The sequence below is a fragment of the Malaclemys terrapin genome, chromosome 5 (assembly GCF_027887155.1).
Source record: "Malaclemys terrapin pileata isolate rMalTer1 chromosome 5, rMalTer1.hap1, whole genome shotgun sequence".
Taxonomy (NCBI): domain Eukaryota; kingdom Metazoa; phylum Chordata; order Testudines; family Emydidae; genus Malaclemys; species Malaclemys terrapin.
In genome coordinates this window covers 126271554-126287753 of record NC_071509.1, presented here as the reverse complement: position 1 = coordinate 126287753, position 16200 = coordinate 126271554, and the positions used below count along the sequence as shown (strand labels likewise).

Below are 16200 nucleotides of genomic sequence, written 5' to 3'. Positions count from 1 at the left end.
AGCCTGACCATGATGTTGAAAACTCATTTCCACATGAACGGTGTCCCTCTTACATCTACATCATAAGTTCAAGAATTGTACACGCGCTACCACCAGCTATCAACTTCCAGTTAGCAAAGCTCTGAATTACTTTAGCAAAATGGCGTGCTCATGTGAGTCACAGCTCACGCTATTGTTCATTCAGTTATGTCTCAGTAATTTGAACTAATTGAGTCAAATAATATAATGTCACAGAACTTGGGTGTAAACAATTTCTGCTTCTGCTTTAGGTTCTCATCTTCAATTATCAACTCACACTAATCACCATTACTGTCAGAACTGACATCAGAGTCTACAGCAGTATTTAACTTATACCCAGTTCTTATTTCAATAGTCTCATTTACATATTTTATCTATTTTCCACCTTTATGTCTCATTCTTGGTATTCTGTCTAAATTAAAAGTGAGCTCCCCCATACTGTACTTATCTCTTTTCAGTATTTGTCTTATTCCCATTGCATTTTTTTCTTTTTAGTATCAGTCCTTTTATTTTCAGGATTGTATCTAACCCTGTAAATTCCCTGTTTGTCTCTTCCCCGCCCCCTTCTGCTCCTAATGACTCATTATCATAACTTGTTTCTTCTCACTGACTCTCTGAATGACTGCTCTGCGCATGTGTCTAATGAAGGGTATTGCAGACAATCGAAGGCTCTCAGCAAGAGAGTGCCAAACTGCCAGACCCTAAATCATCAACACCCTGTGTGAGCTCTATCAGAGAATAGTGGTTTTAGCTTGCCCTAATTTGAGATCCATAGTTATATGGTGTTCAGTGTACAGAGAGCCACTTCTGCTGCTGCTGTATTATTGGAACGTTTTTAGAGCTACACTGTATCGATACAATAAATAACATCAAACATGTTCCTTTTATTAATGATGCTTAATAACAGGCAAACAAAATATTATTTTAATCTCCATTGTGTTTCAGACTTTTATATATTCTCCTACATCTTACAGCTCTATCTTTTCTCCTAACCTTTTCATTTTTGTTATTATTCTTTGTTTGCCTCCTAACTATATCTAGCCTTCTACAAGGTCTCCCTTCATTTCAAACCCATTTTTCTCCTGCACACAATATGTTCGGATGCCAGGATCCCCACACTTTTATACCTCCCTCTCTCTCTGAGCTTCTCTCTCTGTTTCTATGTAACTGCATATTTCTCCCGTATCTTATTATGTTTACCCCTTCCGTTCCCTTATCTCCGTGTATCTTGCCTCTTCTTTCACATGTCCTTCCACTATTCATTCTCTCCCCCTTGCTCTCTATTCCCATTTCCTTATTGATTTTCTCAACATCTAATCATTAACCTTTTCCAACTCTTAATCCACCACAGGTCTTTTTTTCTTTTAAGCCTTCCCACTAAGCAGAGCAATTTGAATTGAAACTTGAATAGAACACAGGTCAGGATTTGAGTGCAAATATGACTGTGATTTGTTCAATTTAAAAGATTATATTGCATTTTGGATGGTTGGTCTGTTTCATGGGGTTTACTAGACAAGCACGTAATATAGTCAAATATGAGATAAACTAACATTATCTAGCCAAATGAACAGAATAGGATTTGAGTCCAATCTCTGTGCAAAAGGTGAACTATGAAAAATAATGGCATACCCTAAGAATAGCGCTCCATAACAACTCTATTTGCTTTGGCAAATCTGAAAGTGGCTTATGGTTTGGGCTGAATTTCCATATTAAAGCCTTAATCAAATATGATCAGAGTTTAACCCGTTCCCAAATCCATCTATTGATACCTACACTGTTTATTTACTATGAGGCTATGCCATCATTTCAGGAATAATAAGAAGAAACCATAAGACAATGTAAGAATATTTAGCTGGAAGAGAGGAAGATGCAGGACACAGCATCCCGTGTCAAAATGATCACTTTCAGGCTACAGCTACCAGAAAGATGGCATGCCAGGAAAAAAAAAAGTTTCCCTAAGAAGAGTGAATCATAAATGAAGGGACTCCAGGGCAGAGGGCTGCTTCAGCATGCTGTAGACCACTACTACCATTGTGTTTTCCATGTGCTTCATTTTGGCTGTCTATTCCAGAATTGGCTCCCTAAGCATGTCTTTACTAATTGTAACACTGATTGTCCCAGTAAAAGGAATTAATATTGTATGAAAAATAAGTGCTATTTGGGTGGAATGGCAGAGTTCAGCAGCATAGTCCTGTGGTGTGTATGGGAAGAAAATATGATAGAGAGAATATCTATCCCTAGATCTTATATTTCCTGCAGGCTTTCATGATTACAAATTCTGTAAAGCCTAGTGACAGGTTTCAGAGTAACAGCCGTGTTAGTCTGTATCCGCAAAAAGAAGAACAGGAGTACTTGTGGCACCTTAGAGACTAACAAATTTATTAGAGCATAAGCTTTCGTGGACTACAGCCCACTTCTTCGGATGCATATAGAATGGAACATATAATGAGGAGATATATATACACACATACAGAGAGCATAAACAGGTGGGAGTTGTCTTACCAACTCTGAGAGGCCAATTAATTAAGAGAAAAAAAGTTCAAAACTTTTGAAGTTTTGAACTTTTTTTCTCTTAATTAACTTTTGAAGTTTTTAACTTTTTTTCTCTTAATTAACTTTTGAAGTTTTTAACTTTTTTTCTCTTAATTAATTGGCCTCTCAGAGTTGGTAAGACAACTCCCACCTGTTTATGCTCTCTGTATGTGTGTATATATACCTCCTCAATATATGTTCCATTCTATATGCATCCGAAGAAGTGGGCTGTAGTCCACAAAAGCTTATGCTCAAATAAATTTGTTAGTCTCTAAGGTGCCACAAGTACTCCTGTTCTTCTTTTTGTAAAGCCTAGCAATACCATGTACCTGACCAAGATCTACTGCAAGGTTCTTTTATAGTACTTTGTAGCAAGTGTCTCACTGAAGCAATAGGTATTGTATATCAAATGCGATACATTTTCAGTTCCATGCGAGACATGCTACAAAATACTGTATTCTGTACTTTCAATTGAAATTTGCAAACCAGGCAGCAGTATGCCTCAGCCAGGAAAAAAGTCTTTCACTGTGGCAATATGGGGCTGACCCAATACAATTTGCTGCATGAGATGGAGGTGTATGTGCAGAGAGACCACCTCCCTTATGAGCTTTGGAGCCTAGCTGCAGGAGGACTTCTTTTATGTCCTCATATGAAGTCCACAGCAGTGTTCAAGAGGCTAGGGAGGAGTAGGGATGAGGCCATAAGTTCACTGCTACCTTAATCTGCCTGGACATTATATCCCATCCAGGGAGCAGGTGCGCAACAACAAAAGGAGTTACTGCAGCCACCTCTTCATTGCCACTGCCCCGAGAAGCCTTTCTGTAATCACCACATCTGCTTGAATGTCATCAGTGCAATGGTGTTGCTGCTGTTGCAAGAAATATAAAAAGCATATGCTATGGTGTGTTGGTGAGATAGAAAAAAATTCCCCTATTCCCCATATTCAATTGTGTCACAGTTGTATTGAAAGCATGATTGTGATTCTAACTGGCATCTTGACAACAGTCTAAATTCCATTCCAACTCATTAATTAACTCACTTGTGCAACTCCCAGACAGATTCTACTTGCTCCTTGCTTGGCCTAATGTCAGGAAGTCTGACAACATAATATGAGTTTAAAAGACTGACTGAGAGAGAAAATATTGTCTAGTCTGTGCAAGCAGTGAATCAAGTACATTTTTTTTCATACTCGGAAATTACCTAACAATGGCATTTTTTCCAGTCTTCCTTCTACCCTTAGACTGTCTATATTTTACTTCAAAATTCTATTGATTATGTAGGTATTCTGAGGTCTATAATTAAAAGAATACACAGATCCCAAGCTGCCCATGTAAGATGTATTATAACTTAGACTTATGATTTTCAGTGGCGCCTATCCTCACAGGTTGTTATGCCCTCTACACTGCTTATCCACTCATTGGATCTGTATCACTCCTCCTCTACAAGACCAACAATGGACTAACAGCTGACTGATCACCTTTATTTTCACACCTAGAAACTTATGATTCATAAAAATCTGTACAACAGAGAAAGGTCTGGGGTGAAACTATAGAACCCAACAGCAGGACAATTTCCATGAAGGTTTCTTGACTGTGTAGCTTCCTACTAGGGAAGATTAGAATGAGAATCTGTCTCTCTTCTTGTAGATCACAATGCAAGGCACACCATTTGGTGCAGACCTTCCCCCCCCCCCCCGGTAAAGGAAGTTATAACATGAATGATGGGATTCTCCTATAGAATGACCCACAGCTATTCAACCTAGCCAAGGTAGAAGTTGAGAAAATGGTCTGCTGCAAGAAAGGATCTTTTGGCCTAGTGGATTGAGCATTGACTCATACTTGTGAGACTTGGATACTAGGCCTGGCTCTTCCACTGGTCTGTGGAGTGATCTGGGCCAAGTCATGTCACCTCTCTGTGCCTCAGTTTCCCCATCTGTAAAACGAGGACCTCCTTTGTATTGGATTTTTGAACTCTCCTGATGAAAAGTGTTCTATAAATACTATAAGACATATATTATATTATGTTATTATTATTGCACTATCGCTTTGAGCACCTAAAACTATGGCATTGTACATATTAGAAATGCTGATAAAGAGATGAATCTCTTGTAAGACTTTCAAACAAATATAAGTGTCACTATTTACACATGGGGAAATGGAGGCAGAGAAATTAAGTGATTTGCACAGAGGGAAATGCTGTCAGAACTGGGATCTGAATATAAGAGTCTGTGAATAACATACTCATTTTCAAACCGAGTCTATATTTCTTGTTCTAATTTATTTGGAAGTTTTGGAATTTCTATCAGCCAGTCAATTTGTTTCCTCATTCACAGTCCATTTAAATAGCCTTAGACTAGATAGTTAGTGGCTGGCTGACTGTCCTTCTCAACCATAATGAGATGCTGATGCATTGGTGAAACTTACCAGTTTTCTGCATAGAAGAAAAACAACTCACTGGAGTTTGACTTACAGGTGAAATGTTTAGCAACCCCCAATCATTATCTCTGCTAGCACAAGTCTATAGGGGAAGGTGACTATATATATCATGACAAATATTTTTCATATATATTTCACGGATTTTGTAAAATAAAGCAACTCAGTGTAGTAAGTGTCAGACCATTAGTTTGTAGGGTCACTAGTACAAAAGGTCAGAACTGCAGCAGAGGTTAAATCATTTCTTGGCTGTATGAGTTTCAAGGAATAAGATAAGCAGGTACTGGACATTTTTTATTTAATTACTCTTTCCCTCAACTACATTTCCAACCACAAATGTATTGGTTTTGTCTTTTATGTGTATATTCTGAACTTTGACTTATTCAAGGTTGTTAACTCCAACAAGGGGGAAACTAAAAGTGGCCCCACAGGAAGTTTTATAAAGATCTAGGTTGATAGGGTGATGAACAGAGAAAACAACACCTCACTGTTAAGATTTAAACTACAGCAGTCCAGAGGGAGGCCCCCCTCACAGGAATAAGAGATGCATCATAGACATATCCCCAGTACAGCACAGTGAGTTACACGCAGAAGTGTCAATCTCATTTCACATAAGAGGAAACGAATTCCACTATGAGGACTTTCTATGGCCGCATCTGTGTGTCTGACGGAAGGAAGGGATGTCTTTACTTGTCAAGACTGCTATCAATTTTATTTTCCCAGGGTGACCTCTACAGCATTGAGAGCTCCAGCTTGGGCTTGAAACACTAGTTTTGATACAAACACCTGTATAGTTAAATGACATATAAAATAAGGTAATTTATAAGTACATAATACAAGAGACCATTATAGATCACTATACTTCAAAAGGAAATTCATGGATGTCCATTTCTGACATATCAATTTGGAACACATGCCTCTGGATGACTTTACCCCTCCCTGCCTGTCTGTATGTTAAAGGAAGCCATAATAAAACTAATTTCTATCATCACCAAAGGCACTGAAGATGAAAAATGAGAACAGAAGTTGAAATGACCATAAATATTAGATGCCAAAATATATCACTGTTCAAAATGCAGTAGGGACTGGCTGTTGTGCAAGCCTGTATACATTCTGCACCTTGAGACAGAGTCATTTCTATTTCTTTCAGAATGATAAATAGGTCACAGAGTTGAACCACATAACCAGTTAACATGTACAGGATACAAACCACAATGAAAAGTGTTGCATTTTCTCTCCTTATATCAATCGTTGCAGTACCAAATAATAATCACCAAAAAATCCTAAATTTAAACTACAAACTTGCCACTGCACTGGAGCCTTAAAATTTCTATTCCCCCCCCCCCCCCCCGAAGATTTTCCAATGAACAACAGTGAATTCCTGTAAAAAAATGAGGACAGGTGGAATTTTAGAGCCTGTTTTCATAAGGATTCAGCACCCACAATTCCAACTGGAGCAAGGGGCTTAGTCCTACAAGGTGCTGAGTGACTCTGGAGGTATGCCTTATGCTATCATTGAATTTGATGCAAGATGACAGAACTCAGTACCTGGCTGGATTGGGAGCTTGCGGGTGTTTAGCAGTAGCATTCTGAAAATAAGGCCCTTTCTCCAAGGCCAGATCTCAGCTTCAATTGCTGAAAAATTCAATGTAGCTAAGCCAATTTGTGGTCGTAGGACCACACACCAAAGCTCCTTTGTCTGCCAACCATTTTCCTATCTCCAGCTGCTAGAGAAGTATCTGTGTTTAAAAAAAAGATTGCAATTAAAAACAATAGTAAAATATATTTTCTCTTTTCTGCTGAGGAAACAGATATGCATTCTGTGGGGAAATATATGTATCTCATAACGGCTTCCTGTCTTATTCTACTCTAGGCTAACAAGTACTCTGATATGTTTGCCTTATTCCCCGAGTGATGCTAAAAAGTTGGAAAACAGCTGAGAGCGTTGTCTGACCTGGAAACAAACCATTTTTGTTTTCTATAATCTGAGTTTACTTAATTGCTTTCAGAACAACACAGAAAAAGAACAGAAGAAAGGATTTGGATATGTGAATAATGGTAGTGCTCCCACACTCACTAGACTCAGACCAATGTTCACATATTATTGCTTTGATGCCATTCATAACAGTTAGTATTGTGGAAGTTATTAACCTGCAAGGATGACCTCCCTGTCACTATATCCACATTGATATTGGGGAGTGGGTCCACCAGGTGTGTAAGTACCTTGTTATCATTTATTGTACTGATTTTATTATTAATAAAGAGCTTTAGAAGATTAAAGTTTGTGAAAGATCAAAAGGGAAAGCATGAAAATGGAAAAGAAAGAAAGAATTGCACATATTCTCTGATAGTCCCAGGCTTGGGAGATACTGCACAGCATTATCATACTATCAAAGACTTTTTTTTTTAAATCACATTTTGTTGTAGGTCCATAGCATACACGCATAGCAAACGTCCCAGTTGGTCCTACTGGCTCTGCCTCTTTCATGTCCTTCCCTTTGTATGACAAACTAGCTTCTCTGCATCTTCATTTCTATTTTATTTGTCCTCCTCCTCACTGTTTAACAATGTTTAGTCAATCCTTTATCAATCTATATTCAGAGCCAATCTTACAATCATTCTAGTTATTTTCTGCCTTTCGCTGCCAATCCTAAAATAACCTCAAATACATTGGACCAAATTGAAATGTTAAATGTTTCCCTTTAAACTATTCTACCTGTTATTGTTTACGCCTTTCAAGTGAAGTTTCTTTGTATAGACTTTGTCCAGGCTGCTATTCCTGAAAGTGCATATAGTGTTGTGCGTTCAGGGAAAACCAATTTGAAAATCTCTGCGGAGGGGAGGAGATAATTCATGATAACAGCCAAGAAAATAGTAAAGAAATGCTGTCCTTTGACGACAGTCCTAAAAAGATCCACCAAGTAATCCAAGGCTTCCCTGTCATTAATAAGCTGCAAGAACTCTGTGTCAGGTTTTTAAAAGGTATTTAGGTGCCTAAAGATGCAGACAGGCACCTAGTGAAATTTTCAAAAGTGCCTAGAAACCCACCTGAAAGCTTAAGTGATCTCTAGCATCCTACTAGGTGCCTATCTGCAACTTTAGGTGCCTAAATACCTTTTCAAATCGGCCCCTTAATAACTAGGTTCTGTCACCATTTCCCGAGCTGAGTAGTACTTTATTCCACGTAAAGTCCCATTGAAATCAGAGGAACTACTTAGGGAGTAAGGTTCTAGTCAGCATAAGGAGGAGCAGCAAAATTTGGCCATTAGTTATGGTATGTAATATGTTTGGGTGACCTACTAACAAATTCACCCCAAATTTCCACTGCTGCTGCCCATGCTATATTGGTTCTGCGGATAATGACTCCAGTCTTCAAGGCAGTCAGTCTAGAGCCTTTCACAAGCTTTCAAGTCACTAAAAACAAGAAAGCTATTCAAAGAGAAGTTGTATAAATGTTACATGACCTTTTTCACTTTATGAAAGGCTGTCTCAAGCAATTCATTTAGCTCTACTTTCCAGGTAATTAATATATATGAGAAAGAGAGAGAGATTCAGCAGGAGTCCTAAGGACTGAGAATAGTTTTATACAAAAGTAACATACAGCTTTAAATACATGGAACATAAACCGTACTAGAAGCAGTGATGTAATGGGTAAATGATAGATACATGAAAAAGTATGACTATTAACGTGCAGAAATTTAGGCACAAAATACATTAACCTTAAAAACACCGATCTCTAGCTCACAACTTTATCAACCTCATTCAAAGATATGTGAAACAGATTTTTAAATAATTTGAGATATAGCTGTTTAGAGATGGATAATTATATTGATAAGAGATTGGAGAGACTTACATATGAGTGACTGGAAAGAGTGAGACTGTTTAGAGAGCTGATGAATAACAGAGGGTGTGACAGAGCTATACAAAATAATGAGTGGTAGGAAAAAGGTAAATTGTGAGCTTCTATTTGACCTCTTGTAACACAAGAGCAAGGAGACGGTCAATTAACTTAAAGAAGGCAACAAATTAATACCGATTAAAGAAATACATTTCTACACAGCACATATGTAACTTGTGGAATTTACTTCCACAATATATCACTGTGCATTTTGTACTTTGAAACTAGAAAAATGCTATAAATAGTGGTAATCACTAAGGCCCTGAGCCTGCAAACATATACATTATTAAGTTTAAGCATACAAGTAGTCTACTGAAGTCAATGTTACCAGTTGTGTCCTCAGTTATAACCATGTGCTTAAGTGTTTGCAGGATCAGGGTCTATATTAGCTTTGTGTACATATGCTAAAAACACCCTCACGTGACACCCGCACATAACTTTGTTTCACAAATATAGAATCAGGAAATGATCAGTGGTTCTAAATAAACCATCAGTCATCACTAGTATCCTCACCAAACACTGACCTGTTGCCAGCTTCTACATTGTGGATATATTCACTTGGAAGATAATGGTGTCCAAGCTATGACAGCATGTAATCTTTCAGATGATCTGGGCCCCTCATAGTTGTAATTTAAATTGGGCCACAGCATGGAAATAGCCCTAGTGGTGATGGTGGATGACCTTTTCCTGGCCCTGGACAAGGGACAAACACCTAGGCTCATGCTTATGAGTCCATAGCCTCAGCAGTGTCTGAGAATATCAGTCACAAGGGGCTGCTGTCACACTTACAAAATCTAGAGGGATTTGATAATTATTTCTTGACAGATCTCAAAGAGTCATGATGAGCAGATTCTCCCATTATTACCAGACAGAAGGGAGATGGAATTTCTTATTGTGAGTATTCTGCAGACATACACTCCTGCTAACACCCGGACATCTCAGCAATTGGTGCCTGCTAGCTGCCTGACTGGAACACACGGTTATTTTCACACTGATGTTCAATCATGACAGGATGCTATTATTCCTTTTTCTCCATTGTAGAAGCAATATAAACATTTTAACATTTCTGCTACACCTCCTGGGGCATCTTGCAGCTCATAGTCAGTGCGGGAGCTCAGCCATTGGGCAGAAACATTTCTTGCACCTGCTACTACAGTAGGAGGAGCAGACCACCTCCAGGTCCCTCCCCCACCAAAAGACGACTTTAACTGGATTTGGACTGCAGCACAGAAGCCAGGTTACCTAGGCATTGTGGTTAGCTCTGGAGGAATGTCTATCGAGAGTCTGGAGACGTGGAAGAGGAGAGATGATGGCCCGATGATGAAAAGGATGAAAAGGAACCAGGAGGAGGATTGTAGGCCACTGCCTTACTCCAGGTGAAAAATACATGAATGGTAAGGATGTGTGTGGCGGGGGGAATGAGAGCAGATGTCACAGGACATCTGTGTTAGAGGGTTGGACTAGATGACCTCCTGAGGTCCCTTCCAACCCTGATATTTTAAGACCTACGTTTTGAGTGGGAGAAGGGAGGGAATCTATGGGAGGACGTGCAATCCGAATACTTTCCCATTGTTATTCACTTATATACTTTTCCGGGCTGTTCATCATTGAAGTATCTGAATGCCTCAAAGACATTAATACATTTTATCCTCCCAAGAATCCTGTAAGGTAAGGAAATATTATTACAGAGGGAGAACTGAGACTCAGAGAAAAGATTAAAGCCAACAATTTTCAAAATGGCCATTGATTATGAGACACCTTGGGCTGCATTTTCAGAAGTGCTGAGTATCCACAACTCCACGTGAAGTCAATGGGAGCTGCAGGGACTCAGGACATATCAAAGCTGGGCCCAAGGTATCATGTTGCAGACACAAAATAAATTGCCATTTTGGAAAAATTGTCTTTTGGTAACTTACCCAAGGAAGTCTGTGGCATTAGGGACAAATTTTCTGAGTCTCAGTTAAGTGCCTAAACTATAAGGTCATCCATCCTCTCAGCTCAGGACATTTAGTGGCCTTTATTTAGACAACAATGCAGTCTATTCAGCATTTTTTAAATTTAGATTGCACATCCTAGTGCATATGTATATTACTTAGACATAATCTCATGTTTTTCTCTCTTTTACTGAAGCAGATTTATTTAATGATAGTTCTTTCATTCTAAGAAAGAAGGAGGAATCCCTGCCTTGCAGACAGTTCCTATATTTTGAAAATAGTAATCATAATATTCTGCAGTCAATATATTTGCGCCAGGCACTTTATGTAGGTTGCCCCCCGGTAAGTACAAGAGGTTGGAAATCTGTGATAAATTATTATATTCAGAGACTCATAGTGGAATTATTTAAAAGAACATTATTTGGTTGTTCATTTTAGGCTTCCCTTATAATGCAAGATTGCATTCCTTATTTACAGGAGCATCCGGAGAGATGTAGAGGATTATTGCACTATGGAAACAAATCAAAAGGTAGCCAGACAAGTTAAACTATATTCAGCATTATTATTTGTATTCCAGTAGGTTCCCATTGAGATCAGTGTCCTACTGTACTAGGTGCTTTATGTACATATAGTAAGAGACAGATCTTGCCCCAAAGAGCTTACAATCTAAAAGGACAAGACTTTTTAGTAAAAATGAAGCATTATTATCCCTATTTTACAAATGAGAACCCCAGAGATTAAGGGTATGTCTACACTGCAGTTGGGAGACACGATTCCCAGCGTGCGTAGACAAACTTGTGTTAGTCCAAGTAGAGCTAGCAGCTAAATGCAGTAGTGGTAATATAGTGGCATGGGCAATGGCTTACGCTAGCCACCCAAATCCAAGCCCGCCTGACCCCTGGGTCTGATCTTGGGGGGCTAGCCTAAGCTGCTGCCCGGGCCACAAATTCCACGCTGCTTTTAGCCCACTAGCTCCACTCAAGCTAGCGCAAGTCTGTCTACATGGCTTGGGATTCACACCTCCCACCTGCAGTATGGACATGCCTTCAGTGACTTGCCCAAGGTCAAACAGAAAGTCTGGCAGAGGTAGAAAATGAAACACTATCTCCTGACCCTAAAGTCCAGCTTCTCAAAAAGACCATCCTTCATCTCAATTTATTTCAGTCCTAAACATTATCTCAAATCCACTTTAAATCCTTTAGGGTGGCTAGTCTGTAAGAAAAAGAGAAAGATAAAAACACTTGCTTTCTTTTAGTGAAAGAATATTTTTTTAAAGCTTTCCCAAATCACTTCCTCCTCCCACCCACTCCCTGTTGCAATAATAGCAAACAATGCTGGGAGGAAAATGAAAGAAGAAAGTAGGAGTTAATACAAAGGTTTAATTTATATACTAAATCATTTTATCACTGCTAGAGAGTAAGAACGAGCAGGAGGAGGAAGGTGGCATTGTCCTGTTTTAATCAAATGGTTCCCAACCAGGGCTTACGGACAAGGTCTATATCCAGCATCTTGTCAGTATCTCTTCCCCATCCTTGGCTTCCTGGCATTCCAGAGTTTGTATAGTTACAGTCAGTCTTATCTGAAGAAACAATTTGCTACAGTGGCATCTGTTTTGCGTATTGAAATCATGGAAGGTGAAACTGTCATGGACTGAATAGGAGAGATGCATGGCCAAGCATAGAGCGGAAGCTGAAAAGAGAACTAGTGTCCTTGATAACGTGTGGAGTGATTTCCCACAGGATAGGCACTGCAGTATGATAAAAATAACATCGTTTCAGTAACGAAGCGAAGGTCAGGGGGGGAAAAAAAATCAGCAGCAGGATAAAAAAAAAGAAACCTTTCTGGATAAAAAAAAATTAGGGTTAAATAATCATGGTATGGAGATTAATCCTGGATTCAGTACTTCACAGTGGATGCTCCCTATTCCCTGGCCTTTTTAAGGCAAATACAGTATGATCCTTACCTGCTGCTCTGAGCTTGCTCTGAGGACACCTACCGACTTTCCCTTGTCCTTCAAGCAAGAAATGACGTGCACGCTCTTCAGAGATCAGATGCTACTGAAACCAAATAAATGAATATTGTAATTGCATCAAAGCTACCCATGGAAAGACATTCATATCTGAGGGAATTTAAGAGGGGAGTGCTCTTTTAAAAATATTTGTATTTGGTTAATAAAAATACATGCTTTTACAGATCCATTATTGTATTGGGTCAGTTGCCAGCTATTGCAACGGATCTTTTAGTTCATTGGAGCTTTACTCTTTGCACTGTGTTTCTGCTGAGGGTGTATATCTTTGTGCTGCCTTTAACCTTCTATGAACTTTGTGTGCAGAGACAACAGCTATTATGTTCCAAGACTTGCTGTTGCTTATTACTGAGGAGGTACACATTGTGCTCTCTCATTGTTTTCCTTAGTCCAAGCTAACCGTTAATATATACTGAAGTATGTGTTTTCCATTGGTGTATGGGGAAACATAAAACTTCCTTTAATGACCATTTAAGAGAATCTCACTTGTTTTCTGCATATTGTGTTTTTGAGTCACAACCCTAAAGATCTGGAGCCACATGCACTGTGGATTGACATACCAATATAAGCAATGGCACATGCACAAATAGTCCTCATGTAAGTTGGATAAGCAGACTTAGCCAGAAAAGGAGTATAGGGAGGCATTCTGAACCAGCACCTAATATGTTTCATTGTTCTTGCACAGGCTGGACAAAGGGGTGGATAGGTCAGTGGAGAGTTTTGAAAAATAAATATGGTCAAGAGGAACTAGCAGCAGACAAGTGTCCTGAAAAGTTTAGTTTACTTTAAATTAGATCCACCACTCCACAGGGGCAGAGTCAGAACAGAATAGATGAGCAACGCAATAGTCAGATTCCAACAACAGGAGAAAATATGGAATCTCACAGGCGAATAAAGATGCTTGAAGTATACATTATCTAACATCATTATTTTCTTAAATGCATTTGGCCACTAGGATACAGTCTGTATGTTCCCAGAGGGACTGGAAGGATTTTTTGTAGTAGTTCTATTTAGGAACTTGATGTAAGTGTGTCATACTTTTCATCGGAGAGGACACTGTAGGGTATTAACAGTATAAAGCCTGCATTTTTGACTAAGAAGAAACAAACTCAACAGTCCACTTTTTCTATTTAAGCCAAATAAACTACCACCACTGTGTCAAGTGCACACAAGTATGAAATTAATATAGGACATTTATTTAATGCATTTTAATTGCATATCTGTGCCACAATCTCACCTTTCAAGGTTAATGCAAATGAAAAAGGTCCAAATGAAACTAGACATGTGTCAGTAATGGCTCATATTAGTACATTCAAATGAGAAAATAGGGCCTGATTTTCATAGCTTTTGCACAATTACTAATGCCTTTTCGAGTGTCCAACTATGATCCTACAGTCAAACATAATTGATCACTATGAATTATGTATTCATAATGATTAATTGGGATGACTAACCACTGGTGTTCAAGTCAGCAACAACCATAGTTGTCATTATTATATTAATTTGCAACACTGAAAATTATGATGAACCAAACTGACTTCATTTACTTAACATAACCTATACTCTGTTTTAATTACTGTGTGTTTGGACAGTGTCTAGTCAGAGACGATGCCAAGATTTATTTTATTGGTATACTATTAGTAAAAATAGTTTAATCAAGGTCAAGGGGATTGCTACTCCAAATATTAATATTGAGCAATATATTATGCTACTCTATTATTAAGGAGTAAGTTGCAGACTGGACACAGCGTCACACAAAGTCCCTCAGTGATTAGCGGCATCGTATGGCTGGATGGAAAATATCCTCAATGTACACAAGGGATGTTTTTGCTAATCTTGAAAATATCAGGAGATTCAGAAGACAGAATAATTTAATATTTACCAGAAACTTGAAGTACTCATTTGGTAGAATGTAATAGTTTGTATATACTAGAGCCAACTTAAGCAAAACCACACAACAACAAAACCCCAACCCCTCAGGCTCTCTGCAAAGCCACTGGATTGGACCCTTCTGGTGCGAGTCCAAAGATTCAGGTTTCTCTCCATCTAGTCCAAACTGCTCCTCTGTGCCTGCTGAAGTTCAATCTCCTGAGAGTGGGGGTGGAGGATGAGAACAGATCACGTGTACAGAACTGGAGTGTGACTTTGTGCAGAGACTTAGGGGAGCAGTGGACAGAGATTAGACAAGGATACTCCCCAGCAGGACCACAACAGTTGGTGTGACATCGTGACTACCATGGGAATCAAGCTATTGCCAGAGCTGTATGAAGCAGCTCATGCTCCGTAGCAGACACCAGTGGAACACAAGCAATAAACATCTCGCAATTCAGCCTTTCTGGTATAAGGTGGATCTCGTAGGACCTGGGTGCTCTCTGCTGTTTCAGGTTGGGCAGTAGCTGCTCTGATATTCACCAGATACTCCAGGAATGAGAGTTGCATGATGAAGAACAGCAGAAAACTAAGTGAAGGTTATGGGACCATGCAGTCACACTGCAAGTTTGCGCTGGTCATAACATTTAGGATTCATCCTGCAAATCTTTATTTATTTGAATATTTCTATTGGGCCTGATTCACCTCTCACCTACACAGGTGTAAATGAGGAGTAAGCCCACTGAAGGCAATGAGAAACTCAGGATAAAATCAGTGGAAATTGGAGGAGAATTAAACTTCTTGCTTTCAGTTGGACTACTTGCATGAGCACAGGGCCGGTGCAAGGATGTTTCACACCCTAGGCGAAACTTCCACGTTGCGCCCTCCCCTCCCGCGCCCCCGCTCTGAGGCGCACTCCTCCCCCCGCCCCGCGGCAGCTTCCCCCCTCTGCCCTGAGGCGCCCCCCCACCCCAGCTCACCCCTGCTCCGCCTCCACCCCGAGCACGCCATCACTGCTTCACTTCTCCCGCCTCCCAGGCTTGCGGCACCAATCACCTTAGGCGGAGCAGGGGTGAGCTGGGGCGGGGAGTTCCCCTGCGTGCCGCCATCCACCTTATTTCCTGCAGGCAGCCCTCCCCACGCTGCACTGCCCCAGCTCCCTCCGCCTAAATGCCGGCAGCGACCGGGGAGGCCAAAGATCCGGCCGCCGCAGTCACTGCCAAAGAAAATGACGCCCCCCAAATCCTAGCGCCCTAGGCAACCGCCTAGGTCGCCTAAATGGTTGCACCGGCCCAGCGTGAACACAGACCACTCAGAGAAGCAAAGACTTGCAAAGTCAGGCAATAAAACTGAAATGAACAAAAATGTTAATTTTCTAGGCTGCTGGATGACCTGCAGTACTTTTGTACCTTGACATTCTGCCAATTGTCATGGGCTTTGCCTCCTTACTTGATGGCAAAGCTTTCTGGTGGTACAGCTATTGAATGAAGG

At 39.9% G+C, this 16200-nt stretch overlaps 1 long non-coding RNA gene across 1 annotated transcript in view; it reads right to left on the bottom strand.

Annotated features, from left to right (window-relative positions):
* Nucleotides 1-12997, bottom strand: part of LOC128838387 (uncharacterized) — a 53626-nt gene extending 40629 nt beyond the window's left edge. The window contains exon 1 of the long non-coding RNA XR_008445173.1: nt 12778-12997. This is a non-coding gene — a long non-coding RNA (uncharacterized LOC128838387). The remainder of the gene's footprint in view (nt 1-12777) is intronic.
* Between the last annotated feature and the right edge of the window lie 3203 nt (nt 12998-16200).